This window comes from Eumetopias jubatus, unplaced genomic scaffold (assembly GCF_037043125.1).
Source record: "Eumetopias jubatus isolate StellerSeaLion01/CBP00866 unplaced genomic scaffold, mEumJub1_p1.0 scaffold_9, whole genome shotgun sequence".
NCBI lineage: Eukaryota > Metazoa > Chordata > Mammalia > Carnivora > Otariidae > Eumetopias > Eumetopias jubatus.
The window spans coordinates 97,988,749-98,015,071 of NW_028274815.1; the positions used below are offsets into that span (position 1 = coordinate 97,988,749).

Below are 26,323 nucleotides of genomic sequence, written 5' to 3' on the forward strand. Positions count from 1 at the left end.
CACACCAAGAGACATGAAACATGGTTTATGTAGTAAAAGTTTGAAACAATGTAAGTTTCTATCAACAGGTTAATAGTTAAATAAATAGTGTACATACATTTTGGAATGTTATGCAGTATCGAATAAGAAAAAAGTCAGTACATTTATACATTTATATGTACTTATAAATCAAGTTCTCTAAGATACTCTACCATATGGAAAAAAGAATTTGCAAAATTGTATCTATAATATGATCCATTTTGGTTAAAAATGCTCTTGACACACACAAAAAACCTCTCTATTCCCACATGCACACATGTATCCATGTATCCATAGTAAAATACCTAAAAGTTGACTAAGAGGCAATGTAAGTTCCAGTCAACTAGTATTTAATGAGAGTTTATTATGCATTTTTACCATAATGGGTATTCTAGAGATGAAAAGTGCTGAGATTCAGTTTTCTTTTTCATGGAGTTTGCAATCTAACTAAGAACCAATTACTCTTTTATCCATTCACTCAGGAACAAGATGTTGATCTGAATACTCACAATTCTCTATGATTCCATCAAAAATATTTATTGAGCACTTTCTGTGTGTCAGACACTGTGTTAGGCACTGAAGATAGTGAAATAGTCACAGCATCTGCTTTTATGAGGTACACAGTCAAGTGCAGGGGATGTGTAACTGATAAATTTATGCATCCTATTTTTCACTTCTGGTTAAATATGGTAGATTACACACACATGTTTATTTCCATTTCTTTCATAAACTGCACTAAAATGAGTAAGGGAACAAAAAAGATGCAAACCCACAAAAACAAATAAGATGGGATTAGAGATATAGCAAATGAGTGATGTGAACAGAAAATAGAAGATAGAAAGTGAATGGAGAAAGTGAATGGACTTTTTGTACATTTATGGCTTTTTGGAACTAATCAATGAATTCAGTAAACTTGAAGGGTACAAAATCAGCATATAAAAATCAGTTGTGTATTTATACACAACCAGCAACAATCTGAACAAGAAATTAAGAAGTGAATCCCATTTACGTTAGCATCAAAAAATAAAATACTTAGTAATAAGCTTAACCAAGAAAATGAGAGATGCATACGTTTAAAACTACAAAACAATGTTAGAAGAAATTAACACACAATTAATGAAAATATAACCCATGTCCATGGATTAGAAGATTTAATATTGTTAGAATGTCCCTATTACACAAAGTGACCTCCAGATTCAATGCAATCCTTATCAAAATCCTAATGGCACTTTTTATAGAAATAGAAAAAATAATTCTAAAATTCGTATGGCACCACAAAGGACAGTGAATAGCCAAAATAATTTTGAGGAAGAACAAAGCTGGAGATCTCACACTTCCTAATTTCAAAACATATTACAAGGTTACAGTAATCAAATCAATATGGCACAGGAATAAAGACAGTTATATAGATTAATGGACCAGAATAGAAATCCCAGAAATAAACCAATGGGGAAAGGATGGCTAACAGGTATATTAGATGTAACAGGTATATTAGATATATAAAAGATGTTCAACATCAATAATCATCATTTGCATTTTGAAATGCAAATCAAAACCATTATATCACCTCACACCTATTGGAATGGTCATTACATAAACAAACAAAACCCCAGAACATAACCAATGTTTTTAAGGATATAGAGAAAAAGGAACTGTAGCACACTCTTGGTGGGAATGTTAATTGATACAGCCATTATTGAAAACAGTATGGTGGGTCCATGAAGAATTGAAAATAGAACTACCACATGATACAATAATCCCACTTTTGGGTATTTATCCAAAAAAATTGAAATCAGATTCTTGAAAAGATACATGTACCCTATGTTCAAGGTAGCATTATTTACAACAGCCAAGAGGAAGACTACCTAAATGACCATCACTGAATGAAAGGAAAATACATTAATGGATGTATTAAGGAAAATGTGATACATACATATGATGGAATATTATTCAGCCACACATACAAAGAAAACCCTATCATATACTACAACATAAATGAACGTTGAGGACATTATGCAAAGTGAAATAAGCCACTTACAGAAGGACAAATGCTGCATGACTCCACTCATCTGAGGTGTCCAAAGTAGCAAAGTGATAGAAGCAGAAAGTAGAATGGTGGTTGTCAGGGGCTCAAAGGAGAAGAAAATGGAGAGCTGTACAACAATTATAGAGTTTAAGTCGTGCAAGATGAAAAAGTTACAGAGATCTGCTCTACAACAGTGTACTTACAGTTAATAATACTATACTGCTTACTTAAGATTTTGTTAATGTAGATTTCATGTTATATATTATTTACCACACACACAAGGAAGTCATTGATTTAGCTGGACTGGGAACTTGGAACCTAAGGGGATGTCAAAGGAGAAGCCAACAAAATGTAAGCTGATTTAGACTGCAGCAACCCAGAAAGACTCAGAAATCAGAGGCACCAACTACATCAAAAGGTCAGAAGTTGAAAACCTGTATAAAAGCAATTGGGGTTACTACTTAGAAAATTGAACCAGAAAATTTTCATATTGGAGGCAACAAGCATGCGAATGATTGGAAATAGGTGTCATATAAAAGTTGGGATTAAGTGAAATGGTTTCACTACTGTACTATGACATGATTATATTTCAGAGTGCAAGCAGCCAGACTTTTCTTTCCAGGCTGGATATAGGGGTCTATTCCTCTTTGGAAAACTGGCATGGTCAAGAGATAAAATCACAGTTATTTGTGGGTAGACAAACAAATGACTATGTCTTCACTCATGCACCTAGAGGTTCCAATCAATTTTTAAATATGAATGAACAGCTAACAATCACCATGCATTTCAGAAAATATTCTAAAATAAAAGCTTAAGTAAATAAGCCATAATGAAACACACAAAATAGTGAACTTAAAGGAAATAGACAATGCAGGGAGTAGAACAAAACTATAAAAGAACTAGAAGAAACACCCTGGAGAGAATAGAAACTGCATCAATGAAACAAGAGCATGACGCTATAGAAAAAGAACAAAGAAGAGATCTTGCATTAAGAAATTATATGTACACACACATATGACATATATGTACATACACAAATATATATCTACATATATATGCATGTGTGTATTAGGAAATCTCCCAAAAAGTAGAACAAAAAGATAAAGAATATGGGAAGCAAAAAGGGAAAAACAAGAAAACTCTAAGATTAATCCTATTATCTGCCCAACAGCTAAGAGAACAGAGAAATAAGTTATCAAAATAATAATACAAGAAAACGTCAGAGAAGTGAAAGGCACATGTCTGCAGATTAAAGGGGCTCTCCACTAAATGTTAACTACAATGAGTGGAAAAAGTCTCCTCCAAGGAATATAACTATGAAATTTTAGAATGTAGGGATGAGGAGAAAATCATGAAAATTGTGTATGTGCGTGTGTGTGCGTGTGCGTATGCGTGTGTGTGTGTCAGAGAGAGAGAGAGAGAGGGGCAAGGAATAAGAGAGAGACAGAGAGACAGAGAAAGAGACAGGGTAAAGAAGAAGTACAAGGACCGGAATCAGAATGATCATCAGACTTCTCAATGGCACTTTTATAAGCAAAGATAATGATAAGGGGAAACTGTGTCCTAAGATGGTCCATGGAGCCAGCAAGGCAGTCCCAACCCCAGCCCCAGCCCAGGGGCTCTTCTGGGTTATTCTCTCTGTTCTGCTTCCCACACACCAATCCGGGTTCTTCTCCCTGCCCTGCTTTGCACACAAACCAAGAGTGGCCAGTATGTGGAAGTAGAAGTGTATAAATTACCCACTTTGAGCGTGGAGCTCAGACCTCTGGAGATCACTCTCTTCTGAGCCTGCCGGTGTTAATTAAATAAGCCTCCTATCCTCAAAGATCTCTGAATGCTGCTTGGTTCTTCCATCAGGCAATCCAGTCCAGGTTCCATAACAATAATACAGCAACACTTCCAAAATTTGGAGAGATGTTTATTTCCAACATAATAATTTATAACCAGATAAACTATTAATTAAATTGAATGTAGAATACAAGTTCTAAAATATCATGTCTCATGATAGATATCCTTCATCAGAATAAGAGAGTAAACTGAATAAAAGAAAGGTGTGAGATCCAGGAAAGAGGGATCCAATACCGGACAGCTGAAAGAGAATTCCTGGAATGTTGGTGAAGGAAGTCCTAAGCTGGTCCAGAGAGCAACCACTACAAGTGAAGTGAAGAGATGGTGGCTCCAGGATGGATGACTCAATTAAATAAAGGTGATCATTTATCAGGCCTGTTTGACTATACTGAGAGGAGATAGAAAACTGTTCGTTTAGGGAGAAAATTTGACATTGGAAACAGAACAATCATTAACTCCGGGGGAGGGGGGGAAACTGTTTGAGAAAGGAGATGTACTTGGTATAATAAGTGGTTTAACTGTGTATAATATTTAATTACTCATAATAATATAAACACTGAATATTAATTTAGCCCCATATTGTGATATAACTATATTCAGAAGCTGGAAGAAATATAAACATTGTGTTTGTATGTATGTATGTGTTGTGCTGTGATTGAGAAAATTCTCATCTATAGAAAAAAGCCAATAGACTACATTTGAAATGAAAAAAAAATACGTTTCACTATACATATATTATTTTACAATGGGGAATTAACACAGTAAACAGTTAAAGAATTAAAGGATAATGCCTCTCTGATGGACTGAGACTTGAGAGAGGTGGGCAAAAGATTGCTGTCTTTAGTTAAGTCCTGCATTTAATGCTTAAAACTATATTATTTTGGCAAAAAAACAGTGAAAATAAAATCACCTACTCATAACTAAATGTGATGTGTTCATGACATATGTATAAAATTTTTAAAAGGCAACAGTGAATAAAAGTGCTAACAGGTAAATTTCAGAAGTCAGTATCAGTCACTATGTAATTATATACTAGAGAATAAAATATTACTAATCATGGCTTTCATCTTTCAATCACTCACTTAGCATCAACTCATTTAATGCTTACCTCAACTCGAGATAGATGCTATTATTATCAACCACATTTTATAGATGAGGTCATGAGAAGCTAAATAACTTCTATAAACATATGCAGTTGGAAAGTGCAGTGGTGGACCTAAGATTAAAATCTCACTCTATTCAAAGCCCATAAACTTGGCCACAAGTCTATACTCCAGACATACTACGAGGTTATAGGAATTCAGAGATCTTTTTTCTGGACCATGTATCCCAGTAGAGACCAAGTTTCCCTGTACTTCAAAAAAATTTTAACTCCAATGTAATTTGCTATTTGATAAGACACTAGATTGAATTTTAGGACATAATTTTACTTGAGGTTCTTTTCAGTTCACTTCCTACACATTTTTAGTCAGGTTATTCTTAGATTTTTCAGCACAAAATTTAGAATGCTGCCCTGAATCTCTATGAACAATAATAACACTTCACTGTATTCAGAGAACTTTCCCTTCTATCATCTTATTTGATTGCCACAGTGACTCTACAAAATGAGGAGGGTTGATGTCATTCATCATTTCACAGATGAGGGCATTAAAGACCATAAAAGTGATGTGTTTTTCTGGGACCCACACAGACAATAATGATAGAGTTGTGATTAGAACTCACAACTTGTGAGTCTTTGACTCTTTTTCCACTACACATGTAGCTCCTTACATGATTCCTCAAGTGGCACCCATTGATGTCACTGCCCAGTAAAGGGCATTTGTGATTGTCTTATGTCAAAGTTCACACTTTGGAGAAGCCCACCTCTTTTACCTATGTATGTATATATGTATTATGTATCTCAGTTTATTTAATTTATTTTTTATTTAAAATTTTTACATTTTATTCCTGGTATAGTTAACATGTAGTGTTATATTAGTTTCATGTGTACAATATAATGATTCAACAATTCTATGTGTTGCTCAGTACTCATCATGATAAGTATACTCTTAAATCCCTTCATCTATTTCACTCATCTCCCCACCCACCTCCTCTCAGGTAACCCATCAGTTTGTTCTATATAGTTAAGAATCTGTTTCTTGGTTAGCCTCTTTTTTTCTTTGTTCATTTGTTTTGTTTCTTAAATTTCACATATGAGTGAAATCATATGTTATTTGTCTTTCTCTGGGTGGCTTATTTCACTTAGCATTATACTTTCTCTAGATTCATCCATGTTGTTGCAAATGGCAAGATTTCATTTTTTTTATTCCATTGTGTGTGTGTGTGTATATATATATATCTTCTATAAACATATATATATCTTCTATATATATATACGTAGAGAGAGAGAAATATCTATCTTCTATAAACATATGCAGCTGGAAAGTGCAGTGGGGGACCTAAGATTAAAATCTGACTCTATCCAAAGCTCATAAACTGGGCAGTCAATTAATGTGGTGTGTATATATATATATATATATATATATTTATATATATAAAATCCATCCACCTATTGATTGACACTTGGGTTGCTTCCATAATTTGGTTATTGTAAATAATATTGTAATAAACATTGGGGTGCATATATCTTTTTGAATTAGTGTTTTCAGGTAAATAACCAGTAGTGGAATTCCTGGATCATATGGAAATTCTATTTTTAATTTTTTGAGGAAACTTCATACTGTTTTTTCCACAGTGGCTGCACTGGTTTGCATTCCAACCAACTATACATGAGACCTCCTTTTTCTCCATATCCTTGCCAAAACTTGTTTTTTCTTGTATTTTTGATTTTAGCCATTCTGACAGGTGTCAGGTGATATCTCATTGTGGTTTTGATTTGCATTTCCCTGAAGATAAGTGATGTTGAGCATCTTTTCATGTGTCTGTTAGCTATCTGTATATCTGCTTTGGAGAAATGTCTGTTCATGTTTTCTGTGAATTTTTAAATTGGATTATTTGTTTTTTGGGTATTGAGATGTATAAATTCTTTATATATTTTGGATACTAACCCTTTATTTGATACATCATTTGTAAATCCTCTCCCCTTTAGTAGATTGTCTTTTGGTTTTATTGATTGTTTCCTTTGCTGTGCAGAAAGTTTTAATTTTGATGTAGTCCCAATAGTCTATTTTTGCTTTTATTTCCCTTGCCTTAGGAGACACATCTAGAAAAATATTTTTCTACAGCCAATGTCAGAGACATTACAGCCTGTGCTCTCTTCTGGGATTTTCATTGTTTCAGGTCTCACATTTAGACCTTTAGTCCATTTTGATTTTTGTGTATGGTTTAAGAAAGTGGTCCAGTTTCATTCTTTTTTCATGCAGCTGTCTAGTTTTCTCAGGACCATTTGTTGAAGATTCTCTGTTTTTTCCATCACATATTCTTGCCTTCTTTGTTGAATTGACTACATAATCATGTGTTTACTTCTGGACTCTCTATCTGTTCTATTGATCTATGTGTCTATTTTTGTGCCAGTACCACACTGTTTTGATCACCACAGCTTTGTGGTATATCTTGAAATCTGGGATTGTGATGCCTCCAGTTTTGTTCTTCTATTTCAAGTTTGTTTTGGCTATTTGGGGTCTTTTGTGGGTCCAGGCAAATTTTAGGATTATTTGTTCTAATTCTGTGAAAGATGCTGTTGGTATTTTGATAGGGATTGCATTAAATCTGTAGATTGCTTTGTGTAGTATGGACATTTTAACAATATTTGTTCTTTCAATGCATGAGCATGGACTATCTTTCCATTTGTTTGTGTTGTCTTCAGTTTCTTTCATCAGTGTTTTATAGTCTTCAGAGTACAGATCTTTCACTGTCTTGGTTAAGTTTATTCCTAGGTATTTTATTGTGTTTGGTGCAAATATAAATGGGATTGTTTTCTTAATTTCTCTTTCTGCTACTTTATTATTAGTGTATGGAAATGCAACAGATTTCTGTATATTAATTTTGTATTTTGCAACTTTACTGAATTCATTTATCAGTTCTAGTAGTTTCTTGGTGGAGTCTTTAGGGTTTTTTATATATATTGTCTGCAAATAGTGAAAGTTTTACTTCTTCTTTATCAATTTGGATACCTTTTATTTCTTTTTCTTGTCTGATTGCCGTGGCTAGGACTTCTAGTACTATATTGAATAAAAGTGGTAGAGTGGACATCCCTGTCTTGTTCCTGACCTTAAGGGAAAAGCTTTCAGTTTTTCACCATTGTGTATGATTTTTGCTGTGGGTTCTTCATGTATGGCCTTTATTATGTTGAGGTATATTCCCTTTAAACCTACTTTGTTGAGGGTTTTTTTTTTTATCATAAATGGATGTTGTACTTTGTCAAATTATTTTTATGCATCTATTGAAATGATCAAAGGTTTTCATTCTTTATCTTGTTGATGTGATATACCATGTTAATTGATTTGCGAATTTTGAACCAGACTTGTATCCCAGGAATAAATCCCACTTGATCACGGTGAATAATGTTTTAAATGTATTTTTGGATTCAGTCTGCTAATATTTTGTTGAGAATTTTTACATCTATGTTCATCAGAGATATTGGCCTGTAGTTTTTTTTATAATTTTTTTATTATGTTATGTTAGTCACCATACAGTACATCATTAGTTTTTGATGTAGTGTTCCATGATTCATTGTTTGTGTATAATGCCCAGTGCTCCATGCAATACATGCCCTCCTTAATACCCATCACCGGGCTCACCCATCCCCCCCCACCCCCGCTCCTCTAAAACTCTCAGTTTGATTCCCAGAGTCCATAGTCTCTCATGGTTCATCTCCCCCTCTGATTCCCCCCTTCATTTTTCCCTTCCTTCTCCTAATGTCTTCCATGCTATTCCTTATGTTCCACAAATAAGTGAAACCATATGATAATTGACTTTCTCTGCTTGACTTATTTCACTTAGCATAATCTCTTCCAGTTCCATCTATGTTGATGCAAATGTTGGGTATTCATCCTTTTGATGGTTGAGTAATATTCCATTGTATATATGGACCACATCTTCTTTATCCATTCACCTGTTGAAGGGCATCTCGGCTCCTTTCACAGTTTGGCTATCATGGACATTGCTGCTATGAACACTGGGGTGCATATGGCCCTTCTTTTCACTACATCTGTATCTTTGGGGTAAATACCCAGTAGTGTAATTTTTGGGTCAGAGGGTAGCTCTATTTTTAACTTTTTGAGGAACCTCCACACTGCTTTCCAAAGTGGCTGTACCAACTTGCATTCCCAACAACAGTGTAAGAGGGATCCCCTTTCTCCACAACCTCTCCAACATTTGTTGTTTCTTGCCTTGTCAATATTTGCCATTCTAACTGGTGTAAGGTGGTAACTCAATGTGGTTTTGATTTGAATATCCCTGATGGCTAATGATGTTGAACATTTTTTCATGTGTCTGTTAGCCATTTGTACGTCTTCTTTGAAGAAGTGTCTGTTCATGTCTTCTGCCCATTTTTTGACTTATTTGTTTTTTGGATGTTGAGTTTGAGAAGTTCTTTATAGATCTTGGATACCAGCCCTTTATCTGTAGTGTCATTTGCAAATAATCTTCTCCCATTCCATGGGCTGTCTCTTTGTTTTGTTGACTATTTCCTTTGCTGTGTAGTTTTCTTTTTTTTTCTTTTTTTCTTGTAGTGTCTTTATCTGGTTTTGGTATCAGGGTAATGCTGGCCTCAAAGCTTTCCTTCCTCTTCTATTATTTTTTGGAACAGTTTGAGAAGAATAGGTATTAACTTTTCTTTAAATGTTTAGTAAAATTCACCTGTGAAGCCCTCTGGTCCTAGACTTTTGTTTGTTGGGAGTTTTTGACTACTGATTCAATTTCATTGCTGACAATCAATCTGTTTAAATGTTCTATTTCTTCCTGATTCAGTTTTGGGAGGTTTTTATGTTTCTAGGAATTTATCCATTTTGTCTAGGTTGTACAATTTGTTGGCATATGTTTTTTCATAATATTCTTTTATGATTCTTTGTATTCTGTGGTGTCAGTTGTTAATTCTGCTCTTTCATTTCTGATTTTGTTTATTTGAATCCTCTCTCTCTCTTTTATGACTCTGGCTAAATGTTTATCAATTTTGTTGATCTTTTCAAAGAATCAGCTCCCAGTTTCATTGATCTGTTTTATTGTTTTCTAGTTTCTATTTCATTTGTTTCTGCTCTAATCTTTATTATTTCCTTCCTTCTACTGGTAGCATCTCAAGATGCTGGAACCTTCAACAATATCAGTTACTGAAAGATCATGTTAATTAGAGCTTCCACTGACCCAATCTAGACATGTAACATGAGTAAACAGTAAACACTTCTATATTAAATCACCGGAACTTGAGGGTAAATTTGTTTTGTTACTGCAACATAATCTAGTGTATCTTAACTAATATTTTTATTATTCACAACATTCTGGTAGGAAATGCCAGGGGCTCAACATAATATAGTTTGAGGAACACTGTTTCAATTCACTACATTTTTAAACTCGCTACAATTTTTCATGGAGTAGAGGCAGGCAAGGAGAATAAATATAGAATTAAGTGGGAGAAAATGCACAAGGAATAGTTGTTACCATCACCTTTTCTGCTCTTGCAAAAGTTATAATGTATTTGTGAAACTAGTATGTACTTTCATTTTTTTAAGTTTATATCCTTTCAGACTTTATATTTGTAAATACATACAGATACAAAATAAATCTCAATATAAATTCACTTTGTATATACGTAGCTGATGTAATGTGTATACTTAAAAAATTGCTGTTCTTTCAAAGATAAAGTCACTCTTTTAGCTTTGAAGTCTTAGGCATTTTTTTGCAGGCATTTGTGCTTTCATTGTGATTCCATGATAAAGATGACAAGTTAAGGCAATTTATTTCCAGACATTTAGATTTTCATTGTTATTTAATGATAGAGATGGTAAAATAAAGATACTTAATGAAGGTTAAGTGACTTGCCCAGGCCACATGATTAAACAGTAGATAAATTTTTTGAGTGCTCCTATATAAGTCAAATGATAGGTTATATTTTAGCTGTGGAGAATATGATCCTTAGCTGAATTAGTTTATTTCTGAGATGCCTTGACTTACTTAAAAGGAATCACTTTATTAAGTTTTAGAAGAATTTGATTTTGTCCACACTTGAGTGCCACCTGGTACACTCATGATTAGCATTGATGATTACTCATTGATTTTGGTTCTTTGATTAAAATTTTTCATAATTAAACATCAACCAGTTGCAGATGTGTGAAAAAATTATCAAGTGAATTGAAATTACCTCAAAAGACCAGATTGAAAACTGGTTGGTCTGGTAATTTTGGTCATGTGAATAGCTGGATTAGATTGCTCCAAGGCAAACAAACTGATTGCTCAGAGAGCAGTGTACACAAACCAATCAACTAGATTTCAGAGTGATGCAGTCATGCCACATAAACACAGTCTTCAAATAGCCTCCCTGGTGAGAGACCGTTTTTCATTTAACCTGAATGAAATTTTTGGGATTTGGGGTGCTTTATAATTTCCTTTCAATATGGGGTCAGTGTGAGATACTCCTCAGAGTCTATATTAATAGATTTATATCGTATTGTACTGGACAAAGGATTCTGAGCTTTGCCATTTTTGTCCTATTCAACATTTTTATTAAGAACTGGTTGAAGATATTGATGTTGATCAAAATCATGGATGACGGAGCTGAGAGGAGACTGAATCAGGATCTGGTAAAATCTTGACAAGTCATAATAATGAACTCTAACAAAATGAAAAAAATAAAAAAAATAAACTGATCCTTGCTTTAGGATCAATACCCTAGTCCTCCAAGGATGGATGGATTTGTGCATATTTGAGAATACACTAGAAGTTTTTACTAGTTGTAAGGTCAGTATTAGTGAATAATAAGATCTGTGACTTCTAAAAAGGATAATGTGACCCTATGATATATTAATAGAAAAATAGCTTCCAAAATATAGGAAGTGAAAGTCCAGTGCTATTCCAACATCCTTATATGGGAGCTGGATTGTGTGTTTAGTTCTCAGACAGTGTTCAAAGAGATATGATCAGGAAGGCACAGGAAATGAGCATGAAATTCAATTAAAACACCTGAAAGAATCAGAAATATTTACTCTAAAGAAGGTCCAGGGGTCATGATCACCATCTTCAAATGTTTGAAGGGTTCTTACATGGAAGATGAAATCATATGGCTCTGGGAAGCAGAATCTGGATAGTGGACCAACACTTTAAGGAGGTAGCTTTGGGATTGCCTTAAGAAAAAACTTTTATGTGGACTATCTTGGCAAAGAGTGAAGTCAGGGGCTAGTCATGGAGGTGTCTTGCCAGATGCTGGGTCATCCCATCTTGGGAGGTTGTAGAGTGGGGATTGCAAAATGGTCTCCCATAGACAAACTTGTTCTGTTGAAATGTTTTCTTTAGCTTTCTACTGTGTTAAGCATTTTTTACATTGTCACTAACATTTTTTAAAAGCACAAAGATTTTACACAGAGGTTGGTATTTTCTGATTTTGTTTAAAAATTAAGAAATCTGGTGGCCATGGGCCTTCATTATTGGGAGGTAACAATCCGTTGAGGAAAAGGATCAGCTTCTGCCTTTTGACAGGGTGTGTACTCTATGATTATCCAGTCCCTACCACTCCCTTTTGTGTTCCCCAACTAGGGGCAGAAGGTATTTGTTATTTGTCTTTTCACTTGAGTTACTGCTTTGTTTACAACTAATCCACTTCAATTTGTAACTTACTTGCCTGGCCTCTGTAGGCTTCAGTTTGTGATCCTGGCTGGACACACCAATTAATTGGGTTAGAGAATAGGACTTATTTAGATATCAGTGGTTTTCAAACTTATATTTTTAGTTGAACTACCTCCACTCTTCCACACCCACCTTGCCAAAAGAAATCTTCCATCAGGACGTCTGGGTGGCTCAGTTGTTTAGCGTCTGCCTTCGGCTTAGGTCATGATTCTAGGGTCCTGGGATCGAGCCCCACATTGGGCTCCCTGCTCTTCAGGAAGCCTGTTTCTCCCTCTCCCTCTCCCCCTGCTTGTGTTCCCTCTCTTGCTGTCTCTCTCTCTGTCAGATAAATAAATAAAATCTTAAAAAAAAAGAAAGATTACACCAAATCCCAAGTCATAAAACATAAAACAAAGACATTCTCTTTGAAGGTGGATGAATAACCTCTATCTCAACATTTAATGTTTCCCCTAAGGCAACAAATGAAATTTTAGGGCTCTGATGAACTGGTTTGAACAGCACAGGATTTGAAATTCTCTTCTAAAAGATGAAAATACTAACATAATGGTAGTTCTAAACACTTTGGAGTGTTTAGACTAAATCTGGGATTTAGTCCTGGCTTTGGCATTAACCAGTTGGAGGGACTTCCGGCCCCCTGGAATCTCAAGACTTGGAGGGGAATTTTGGAGACCAGTCTACACTCCTCACTGTACAGATAAGGAAACTGAAGACTGGCAGATAAAATAATTTGTTCAAGGAAACATGGCTACTAGGTGTCAGAGCTAGTATTAGAGCCCAAGAATGACCTCATGTTGCCCTCTCCCCGTGCTCCTTTTCTCCCTGGCAGACAATCTTTTGAGTTTCTTTCCACACAATGGGTTTGAATTGCTTTGCTTTTCTTCTGTTCTCTTGGGAGGGCTTTCTCCTGCCATTTCTCTGAGGTGTCCTTACAAACTAACATCCATTAAGCAATTCTTTACATGGGGTGAACTGCTCTCCCTTTTCAAGGGGAATGGAAAATGGAAAATTGTTTTGTCTTACCTGTTTTCTCTTGGGCAATAAGTTCTTTATTGCTAAATGGGACATACTTGCTGAAGAGAAGATAGAAAACACAGCATTTTCGGTACAGATAATGGGAAACCAATTAGATAAACTCTGGCAATCAGGCTGTTATTCAGACATAAATCTCTTTCTATAACTGCTGTTTACTCATTTCTAGACCTGGCTTCATTCATGTCCTCTCCTCAACCCATAAAGGTTTGAAACTATTGGAAATGGTAGGAATTCAATTTCATTCATTTTCAAAATTCCCTTCACTTGTATTTAAGAGCATGAAGTCTGTTTATAGATGAAGATGTGATTGCAAACATGTCAATGGACATCATAAAGGAAAAATGGCTAAACCAATGAAAAATACCCTAAGAATTTTAAGGGGGGGGTTAAAAACATTTCTGAGGCATATCCGTCTCCAAAGCTGTCTTACAAAATATTATCTTAAGAAAATTCAGTAGCTAGATAGACACACCTATTTTAACCATTTGTTTATGTCTTCATTAAGGAACACTAATTGTCTCCTTCAGCTAAGCACTGAATAAAATTCATTCTGGAGCAGTGGATTAAGGAGTGAGAAATTACTCTCTAGATAGATTTTGAATCTTAACAGGAAATTATTTTAAGAACTCTATCTTTCTGAAATCCATGCAAATGTGATCAGAATTGAATCAACACAGCTTGCATTTTTATTTTTCTTAATTGGAGATTAAGTTTCCTTCCTTTAGGTTTACAGTCAAACTTGAGGTTTCTCATGGTTTTCATAGCTTCTGAAAATTAGAAAAGAAGTGGCCAACTTTGACTCTTCATTTCAAATAGGTTATTTTCCAGTAATTTCACTCAGGAGCTCCCAGAACCAGGTCTTCGCTCTGAGATACTGCCTAGTTGGGCTTGAGGTTTTAAAAAAAAGTTTGATTCTTAGCCATTCTGAGTCAAATGGGATTCCCTGTTTTTTTTTTAATTAAAAAATTTTTTTATTATGTTATGTTAGTCACCATACAGTACATCATTAGTTTTTGATGTAGTGTTCCATGAATCATTAGATTCCCTGTTTTAAAGCATACTGCCCAGCCCAGACACAGCAGTGTCCATGAAATAAAACTCATACTACTATTTTTATTTCATAACCTCATGTGTGCCCTATAAATTTCAATACTTCTTGAGAAAAAAATAGATTAGAGAGGAAAACTGAAGAAACTTATTGATACCTCTAAGTGGTTTTATTAAGAAATAAGCCTAGGGACAGTCGAGTTACTCTGGTAAAATTTGAATGAGATAGGACACATTGACTAGATTAGTCTTTGCTTGATCACCGATCCTCTTCCTATTTTATTTGTCACTTCTCTGTGTTGTTTACTGCTCCCCAGTCATCTTCCAGACTTCTGAATGTTAGAGTGCCCTAAAACTCAGTCCCATACAGCTTGTCTTTCCTATTTACACTCATTTCTTAGATAACTTCAACTGACCTCATGGCATTGAATGCTATCAGTATGTGGGTGATTCCCAATTTATGTCTCCAATTCTCATCTCTATACTAGCTCTCTTTCTTTCTTTCTTTTTCTTTCTCTTTCCTTTCTTTCTATTACCTTTTTTTTAAGTAGGCTCCGTGCCCAGTATGGGGCTTGAAATCATGACCCTGAGATCAAGGGTTTCATGCTCTACATACCGAGTCAGCCAGGTGCCCCTCTATCCTAGATCTTTAAATCATTTGCCTATTTTATCTCTCCACTTGGATATTCAATGCAAATTTCAAAAGTTAACATTCTTCAAACTAAACTCTTGATTCCCTACCCACTCCCCATCAACCTGCTTCTTCCCGCATTTTGCCCACCAATATAAATACCCACTCCATACTGTCCCCATCTCCACCTTTGCCTTCTCCCGTTCTTTCCCATTCCTTATCTGATCTATTGGCAAAAGAATCAGCAAATTTGAGGACTCTACCTTCACAATATCTCCTTAAATCTGACTTGTTTCTCACCACCTCCACTAACTTCTACCCTGGCCTAAGCCACCGGCCTTTCTCTTCTGGAATGTTGCAGTTGCCTAGCACTGATCTCCCTGGTTTCCAGTTGTGCCCCCCCTTCCCACCCATAGTCTATTATTCACTCTGAGCCAAAGAAATCCCATTTCATTCAGAGTGCATACAAAGTCCTTACCTGACCTAGAATGTCTTCCATGGTCTTGCTACCCTTGTTCCTCTCTGACCTGATTTCTTTCCCTATTCTCCTCAGGTCATTTATTCCCAGACTTACTGGCATTCTTGTTGTTTTTAAAACACATCAAGTGTGCCCTGGACACCTGGCCTTTACCCTTAATAGTCCCTCTGCTAGGAATGACCTTTTTCCAGATAGCCACATGAACACCTTCCTTAATCATCTTCAGGTCTCTATGTAAATGTCATCTTACTAGAATAGCCAATCCTGGATACTTTTTGTGAAACAGAAACACCCCCAACCCTGGCACCCTCTCTTCCTCCTACTTTGCTCTATTCATCTTCATAACACATTCACCAACAGTCATGTAATTGCTTTATTATCTGGTTTTTGTCTCTCTTTTTCATCCCCACTAGTATATAAGTTTCTTGGGAGAAGAACTTTGTCTGTTTTTTCCCTATTGTGTCCTAGTACTTGGAAGAGTGCTCAGCACATAGTTGAGCTCAGTAAATATTTGTTGAATCAATAAATGGTTTGCTAGCAAAAACTAGATAATGGAATTATATTGTGAATTTAATAAGCATACAGAAAATGCTCATTTTTAGAGGAAATAATAGAAACATTTTAGGTAGTTAGAGACATTTCCTTTTGCATCTTGAGGAAGTTTAGAGAAGGAATCAGGTAAGGCAGGTCAGGAGAAATTTGCCCTACAAACATCAAAGATTTTGCCTAGATGTCCTAAAAGCTTGTCAGCTTGCCATTTGAGAGTCTTCATCTTGTGAGTTATAAAGATGATACAGAACAACCTTCTTCTCTTTGTGTTGCTTTTCTCTGCACTGGGGCTTGTTAAAATTCTCTCAAAGAAAGTTAAAACTCCCCAGAGATCTCTGGGCTTGCTGGAATGGTATCTCCGAGAGTGTTCCTCCTTCTCTTTTAGTAAGCATGACAGCATGAACAGTAGTAATCATTTAAAAATATGCTCATAACATCTAGGAAAAACCAGGCCTCCTCATTAGCAGCTTTCTCTGTGCCTTTCTAAATCCATGGTAAATAATTCTCCCCTGTTCCCCATGAATACTTAATTATAGCACTAGCAGCAGCTCTTTGAGGCAGGAAGCCAGGCATAACTGCAATGGCCAGAGGAGATACTGAAAGTCGCTCCCTGCTGCATAATAAAACCAACAGATTAGGGCAGATTAGCTTTTCCCACAGGTTGGAGCATTACTGAAGACTCCTCCTTTCTCTCCCACCCAACACATTTCTTCTGATGCTGTCAAGTCACTTTCGAAATATATGCCCCATGGAAGGTTTACACCTGAGCCCACATCTTAATGAGGTGTCTAGAAAATGGATTTGGTCACCAGCTGGGAAGGGAAGTCAGAATGTGCTCCACATGGGTCTCTTGTCTTTATCATTTGGACTCAAAGTATAGTCAAGGTTGCATGCCTACATATTCATGTTTCCCTCTGAGCTAAATGCAATGCCTGGAGTATGGCAGTGAGGGGAAGCTGGGCTGCATAGAGGGGAGCTGCTGACCCTAGAAGGCATGTTAACTCTTCCAGAAAGATCACATTTCTGGAAAGGTTACTTTCATGGTTATGTTGCATCCTGTGGTAAAAGGGACTTTGCAGATGAAATTAAGTTTACTAATGTGCTGACCTTAAGATAGGGAGATTATGCCGGGTTATCTGGGTGGGCCAGTGAAGTCACATGAGCCCTGAAGCCAAAGAGGAGGCAGAAGGTATGAAGCATAGGAAGGATTTGAGTGTATTGTTGGTTTCAAGACGGGAGGACCTAGGTGTGATACCGTTTTCAATCATATGCCCTACTAGCACTCTTAGAAACATCTTTTACATAAGCAACTCCCCATCTCAGAGTGCATTTCCAGGAAATCTAACCTAAGACACCATCTTTGTTTACATTCGTAGAGGAATCCTACAGTAGGATTCTGAAGTGGGTGAAGTGGAAACTACGCATCATCAAAATTAACTTTGCAAACTTCTTAAGAAAGTCGGAAATCAGTGTGCTGCATCTCAGTACATCACAGGTCATCCTCACCCACAAGGAATCTGGTCCCATTACATTCTTTGTACAGAGGAGCAGGGAAAATTAATTTATGAAACACAAGTCAGTGACAGAGCAGCACCAAGCGGTGGTGAAGATTGCTTACAATCTGTGGGATGAGCCTCCTTTAATTTCTCATTTCCTCACCTGTAAACTGAGAATCACTACGTAACTCACAGGTGACGCTGGAAGTTTAACAAGATGATGCATGTTAAGTCCTCAGCACAGCATTGGGTTGTAGGATTTGTGACTGTAGCTGTGGATTTCATCCCCATATTCTCTCAGCCCTCTTCTGAGTTCACTTGTGACTACTGACAGCTTTTCCTGTCAGGCATCTCCATTTTTGCCCCTCAACTCTGGGGATTTTTCCAGCTTCTTGAGGCTCCCTCACCCTTTGTACAGGGAAGCCCAAAGTGCTAGGGATTTGCCATCCAGGGTCAACTGAAACATGAGAGACAGAGCTGGTAGATTAATCACCCATTAATCAACCTCATTCCTTGTAGGACAAATCTGAAGCACAGTCTACACAACATCCTCAGAGTCCCCAGTGGGACTGAGCCTCAGGTGCCTACAATGAAAACCTGCTAAAATATCCACCCTCTTATGCTTTCCTCACTTCCTTTTTTCATTTCACTCTTTCCCGTGCTTCCTAGGACCAATCACCCAAATAAATCACCCTCTTCTGAGTCCTTTTCTCAGGGGTTGCTTTTTACAGGAACCCAAAATAAAGCAGCAGCATCTAATACACTTTCACTGTTCTTAAAACTGTTATCAAATTAAAGTGAGAGGAAACCCTGGAGCCCTCCTCTCTCTTCTTTTCTGACTCAGTGATCTGGTTCCTGCAGAAATGTCATGAGCAGGATCACTGAAGGACTGTGTCCTTGCTTTCCCCTTACTAACATGCAGAAGGTCACTAGCTGGTTGGTTGGGTGTGGAGAGATCTGAGCCAAAATCCCTTCCTAATGGATTTCATTGTATTCATTTGCATTTATAGCTCATTTTTTATAAAGCAGATTTCCTCTTAGAGCCTGAGACACATAGCACATTCTGGAAGTGTGTGTTTGATGCTTATGGATTCTTGAGGAGAGGAAGTAAGGTAGAGAGAGGCAGGGAGGAAAAACTAGAAGAAAGGAGGAGGAAATGACAACTGCTTAACTTTGCTATGCACTCCTTTTGGTTATTTGCCCCTTTAGCGTGGGGAATATTGTTCCCTTTTTTATGATAGAAAATTGAACTATTTCCTATTACCTCCTATTTAGAATAGGAAAGGTCCAGGTCCTGAAGGGGTCACATGGTTCAGGTGATATTAAGACACTGTTAGGAGGTGGGTGGGGAGTGCAGCATTGGGTGTGGGGCTGGGTCTCACACACTTTCCACCAGGCAAAATTTTTTTTTTATTTTTAAAATTTTCCTGTGCTTCTGTTTCTCATTCTACATCTTCTTCTTCACAATGTAGTTTCAATATCACTTTATTTCAGTTCTGTATTAGTTTACTTTATTTCTCTTTAGAGTAGATATGCCAGAGACACCTAAATGAACACTTGTTAGCCCAGGGAAGAAGGAGTCTCTCTTAGGAATTCTGGCTAATCTGTACTTTTAGCCCCCAAAGTTAAAGAAATTTCATTCTACTTTCAGATCCTACTTATGGTTAAGTCTACTTGCACAGCTTTATCTGTGGACCGCTGGGCTGTTATAATCATGCATTGTGGATGGTCTTTTCCCTATGAGAATCCCAATTCCAAATAGCCTGTTCCCTTGTCCAACCAAGAGACCTAAATCCAGATTAGACAAGAGGGTCATCATTTTGGGGGACTTTATCTGCTTTCACAAACTCATGTGTGATTTTGTATCTCCATTTCAGGAAAGAGTAACACCTGTTAGTACAACTCATGCTACAAAGAAATGAGAAAACGATTGTTTTTTTAATAAGTAAAATATAATTAAATCTATCTGCTTCCTTTTCTTCCCCCCTCAATGAGACATTTGGAAGATAGATTGGAGAAGTCTTATACATTTCTTTTTTTTTTTTTAAGATTTTATTTATTTATTTATTTTAGAGAGAGACAGACAGTGTGAGTGGGGGAAGGGGCAGAGGGGGAGGGAAAGGATCTTAAGCAGACTCTGGGCTGAGTGTAGAGCCAGACACTGGGCTTGATCTTATGACCCTGATATCATAACCTGAACCAAAATCAAGAGTCAGATGTTCATCCGACTGAGCCACCCAGGTGCTCTAGTCGTATACATTTCTTAGAGCAACATCTCACCTCAAATCTCACCATTTGAGACTTAACAAATATGAAGACCAAAGAAAACAAAACAAAACAAAACCCTATTCTTTGGGTATAAATTCTTTTAAAAAGGCACTAAAACTATCTAATTTCTATTTTTACCCAGCCCCCAGGTGGAAAGGCTCTCATACATTCACAGTGATGGTAAGGAGAGGACACCCCAAATTCACTAGTTATCCACTGGCTGAAGGTTTGATCAAAATCAAAACCAAACCAAACCAAACCAACCAAACCAAACCAAAACAAAACCCAAGAAAGTGCAATAAGACATTTTTCTCCATGAGATTTTCTATTTGAAAACAGATTTTCCAAAAGATAATGGTGCTTTTTCTTCTCTCCCCCAACTTTTTTTAAAGATTTTATTTATTTATTTGACAGAGAGACACAGCAAGAGAGGGAACACAAGCAGGGGGGAGTGGGAGAGGGAGAAGTAGGCTTCCCACAGAGCAGGGAGCCCGATGCGGGGCTCGATCCCAGGACACTGTGATCATGACCTGAGCCGAAGGCAGACACTTAACGACTGAGCCACCCAGGCGCCCCTCTCCCCCAACTTTTAATCTAAATAATCAAATGGTTATCTAATACTATAAATCAAAGACACAATACATGTAAGTGGCACCTCATTATCATAAAAAGTTACATGACAAGTGCTAGGTATTCGAAAAGAATTGTAAACTAAGAGCTTAGCAATTGTGACAAAATTTTGTGTTACTTGTGGAGGAAAAGATAAATGAATTTTTTTGCTTGCTTTGAACTGCTGAAGTTCCGTGTTTTTTTCAGAAAGATGTCTTTAGATTGTGAATAAATTGCTATATTATTGCTCTGATCATTTCATGGGCTTCTTCAGATCATGCTTTCTAGGTCATCGATGCTAATCTTTCTGATCTGAGTCTATGTACAGTTCTATAAGGTGTTCACCAGTCACAGCTAAATTACTCCATCTGAGTTAGATCTGAAAACATTATTATTATCATGTCAGAAAAGGACCCAGAGCAATTGCAAGCCATTCTCAGTTTCTACCACCTGAGTTTCAAGCATGATAATAAATCCATTTCTTCAAACAATATCAATTATTGTATTATTAAAACCTATGGACAAAGAAAGTCTGGTTCACTCATTATTCAGATTTTTACCAACAAATCACACCAGTCTTGTCCAGTTAATTTTAAAGAATGGGAAAAATTCTCATTTGTTCTGGTGGTATGGTTCTATGAAATTGCTGTAGACCTATCCAGTGAAACTAACTTTTGTAGGGGTTTTGCAGCACCCTAAAAACTCCACATATATGCTCCTAATAGACCATTTAAGAACAAAATTAGGTCACTACTGGATCATGAGTCTGCCATCTATATAATTAGACACGTGGATATGTTTTGATGAGGAAGAAGGTAGACACAGCTTCCATATATAGAATGCAAGGGAGACATTCTTTGAGATGGGGAACTGAGAAAAGTTTTCAGCAAACTGATGGGAGTTTCTGACTTGCAAAACTGGAAGATGATTTAAAAATGATTTCAAGGGATAATTATGTAGTCTAATAAAATTGCTTTGAAAAAGGAATAAGTGTTTATAATTTTCCAATCAAATATAACTTCTCTTGACAAATAAAGTTCAGGCTATTTGTTGTTAAATTATTTGACTTCCGTACAACTAATGTGTGTTGCTCATTGAATGATGGGAGTCTTCATGTTTTTTAATGTTTCTCATTTCAGTGCTATGTCAGATATGCAAGCAACATAACTGTGAAACAAATATTATCTTAAATAAATCTATTCTCTGCAGCTTTTCAGGTACTTGTGGGACTGTGGGAGTTTGGTATGTAGACTGTAGACCGCAATCAGGTTTGGCTTCAAGATTTGTTGATGCTGCTCTTAGCTAAAATTTAACAAATCCCACAGATGTTTTGGGCAGAGGATATTTGTTCCTAACCCTCATTTTTAGTTTTATTATTTCATCCCAGCTTTGGATTTATTTATTACCTCTTCATATTATTTTAGCTACCCAAACTTTCCAAACACATTGTCCTCACTTGGCTGGTTGTACCAGGACTGTGAATATGATCAGCAACAGAGTGTACTGGATTTTTGAAATTAAAAACTGGTTCTTCATGGGGTTCTCAGTGACAGGGCTTGGAAGTAATAAAATGGCAACTGGTCTAGAATTAAGAATATTTCTAAAGGAGTAGCTAAAAAGAAGGCTATCCTTCTGTTTCCTAAAGGGTGCACATTTTAGAATAGGGATAAAAATATAAGATGAAAAAACAATACTATTTCATGGATTAAAACCCTGAGGAAAAAATTATTAATCATCTATTCATTTGACAGATATTTATGGAGCATCTACTATGCATTCAAACCTGCCCTGTGCAAAGACATCCAGGAAAAAAAAAAAGACACAATTTTTGCTTTTTAGCATCTAAATAATGCTAGTCAGAATTCTAATTCTTTGTTGTTATTCTTTAATTAGTTATGTTATTTGAGTGTAGTTTGACACACAATGTCACTCTGCTAATTTATTTAGCAGAAAGAGATGGGAAGTCAAGAGAATACCTTTGAAATGATCTGCATCAGAATCTATTTTCTTAGCTATTGTCCTACTTATCAGTGAATGAATATGAACATATTGAAGGAGCACCTTATTGGCCTGGAATAAAAGCAGATATGATCCTTTTCCAGTCTTTCTTTCATTTTCTTTACACATAAAAATTGGTTGCTGAATAAGGGCCAACCACCCTTGAAATTTCTGTTCTGAAGCTGGAACAAAACCAAAACCAAAGTGAAGCTCAGTACTCTACCTTTTTCTTGAGTTGATAGCAGATCTTGGCAGTTTCTATGGCTAAAAAGCTACTGAGTAGATTCAGCCCTGACAACCTGTAGCTGCTCAAACCCTCCTGCTCTTACATGCCTGGTTCCTAGGGTTTTGCATTCTCCTTCCCAAGCAAGACAGTGAGCGAGAAAGGCCAGGAAGTGATGTGGAAACAGGAGTAAGAAGGAAGTTGGGGCTGCAAGCATGATGAAGTAGGTTGGTCTAGGAGACAACACGTTTCAGAAAATGACAAAACAACTTGCTCTTAAAATGTTGGTTCATAAAATGTAATTTGCAACAGCTACCCAAGAAATAAAAGCCAGTGTCAATAATCCTTTTTGGCTACCTGGTCCTTTTTGTTTCCTTCCTATACTTTTATTATTATTATTATTATTATTATTATTATTATTATTATTATTGAGACAGAGAGAGAAAGAGGGAGAGGGGCAGAGGGAGAAAGATAATCCCAAGCAGGCTCCATGGCCAGCATGGAGCCCCATGTGGTGCTCGATCCCGTGACCCTGAGATCATGACCTGAGCCAAAATCAAGAGTCGGTCACAAAACCGACTGAACTATCTAGGCACCCCTCCTATACTTGTATTTACTTTTCTTTTTGCAGCCTATGTGAATGTGCTTGGGAACTCAAGGATTGAGGTATCCTCTCAGTATATTTGCCCTTTCATTTAAGATCTGTAGACCCACATGGAAGAATCTTTATATTGCTATTCTTACACTGGTCATAGTCAATGCTTTTTGCTTAAGAATAGTTCCCCCCATGAGGATGTGGAGAAAAAGGGACCCTAGTGCACTGTTGGTGGGAATGCAAATTGGTGCAACCACTGTGGAAAACAGTACGGAGTTTCCTCAAAAAATTAAAAATAGAATTACCATATGATCCAGCAATTCCACTACTGTGTATTTACCCAAAGAATATGAAAACACAATTTGAAAATATATATTCATCCATATGTTTATTGTGGCATTATTTATAATAGTCAAATTATGGAAGCAGCCCAAGTGTCCATTGATAGATGAATGGATATAGATGTGTTATATATATCCAATGGAATACTACCCAGCCATAAAAATAATGAAATCTTGCCATTTCCAACAACATGGATAGATCTAGAGAGTTTATAATGCTAAATGAAATATGTCAATTAAAGAAAGACAAATACTATATGATTTCACTCATATGTGGAATTTAAGAAACAAAACAAATGAACAAAGAAAAAAAGACAAATCAAAAAACAGACTCTTAACTATAGAGAACATGTTATCAGAGAGGAGCTGGGTAAGGGGAGGGGTGAAATAGCTGATGGAGATTAAGAGTACACCTAATATGAAGAACACTGAGTAATATATAGAATTTTTGAATCACTATACTGTACACCTGAAAATAATATAACACTCTATGTTAATTATATTGGAATTAAAAAAAAGAATAGTTGCCCCCATATTTTGCTATCAGCTGATGCCAGAATTAGATAATCATAGGAAAATCCTGCAGGAAAGGGCTTAATCTAATATTTTAAAATGAGGCAGTCATCACTAGCAGTCTTTTTTTTCTCAAAGAATTATGGGATTTTATGTTTTATTTCTTTTCCTAGAATGACTTTATTATGGACCACAGCCTTGACATTTACCCTTAATGAGAGGACAGAGAAAAGGTACAGGAGATCTATGATCTTTAGTGTATCCACTATCTTATAGTAATCATGGGCAAGAAAGATGATTGCCACCACCATGTAGAGGAAGATGGTTACCAGAACCCTTCTAGTGGGCAGTGAAGGGGGAATGGATGCCCCTTTGGTTAAAACAGACAATATTTTGAGGAGAAAAACAAATGATTAGAATGACTAGTGCATGATCTCCTTATTACCTAACCTATCTTATTTTCTTCTCTTTTGGAAACATCACTCTAAACTTCAAGAATAAGCATTTCAAAGATCATTTCAAGTAAGTGAAAGAATAAGAAAATCTTAGCCTAATGGGCCCAAGGAATCCCTCTGACCCAAACAATGGCTTCTTAGTTTCCTTGTTCCTCAGTTTTCTTTCCCAAGCATCTCTTTCCTTCTGCCACAGTTTCTTTTATGTTTTTCTCTCTGGATGATCTTGAGGTAACATCTTTAATCATGGAAGAGGAGAATCCAATGGGACTTTTAAGCAAATATATAAATAAAAGGAAAATAACTGGTAATAAAGGGTAAGATCATAGGGCACGGATGAAGTGCAGGGAGAACCAATGCCACAGTTTCCCAGAGTGGTCTTTGTCTACTGGTATCCACTCTTGATCCATAGGTGAGACACACAGGATTTCTGTCCATAGGCTTCCCAAGAGATTCCCCAAGCTCTGAATTGGTACAGTCAGGGTGGAGGCTGTTATGACACAGAAAAGAGAGCTTTTCCCTTAAATAATGGTGCCAGCTTCTTCAACAGACTCTTTAAGAATGCCTGTCATAGGCTGGCAGCAGGCAACTTGGATCTTACTGTGAAAGTAGATAAAGTGGCTTCTCAGAGCAGAATTTCCACTCCAGGGAATGGAAGATCCCCTGGGTTGAGGAGTTAAAGGAAAATTGCCTGTGGCCTGTCAGTTGGTGGTCTGCTGGGGAGTCTGTTTCATCTGCATTCCTAATTAAAGCCCAAATTAAACCCAGTCAAATGTTCACATAAAAAGCCCCACAAGAATGAGTTTCCAGATTCCATCAATTCAAAAAGAGTCTCATGTGTAAATCCCTAACTCAAATGTCTGACCCACATTATATCCACTTTCCCCCAAGAGTTCTGGAGAAGTTATGCAGCTGTCAATGTACAGAGAGCAATTTGTCTGGATTATTAATTTCCCTTTTAGTGAATTGCATAACAGAAGGTATTCTACTCAGTTGAATGAGTCTGTAAGTATAGGGGGATGGCAGAAGAGATTTGATGAAGGAGTATTCAGGGCTGACCAAAGTTCCTATTCTAGAAAAGGAGCTGCTTTGTGGCTAAAGTAATAAGTTTGATTATGGGGAAGTGAATTTAAGCTTCCAGCATGAGTAGGAAATGAGATCTAGATTCTAAGAGCAAGGTAAAGATTGTAAATTAAAAAATGGGGGTTATGAGCACCATCAAGGCCTCAGGGTAAATTAGGTGATTGTGAGAAAATATAGGAGAGAATGGCTGAGGTGGTCTTGGGGATGCAACCATGCATGGATACTGAGAAGCCTGCTGCTTACCGTAAGCTAATCACTCACTGGCCCAGTCATTTCTCCATGCCCAATATGAGGCACAGCAACCTCCTAAGAGCATAGGGCTCATCAGTAGAAACCTTCCATAA

General features: G+C 36.7%; 1 protein-coding gene across 2 annotated transcripts in view; it reads right to left on the minus strand.

Annotated features, from left to right (window-relative positions):
- The window catches only part of PCSK2 (proprotein convertase subtilisin/kexin type 2), a 271,414-nt gene that overhangs the window by 204,094 nt on the left and 40,997 nt on the right, over nt 1-26,323 (minus strand). The window lies entirely within an intron of this gene.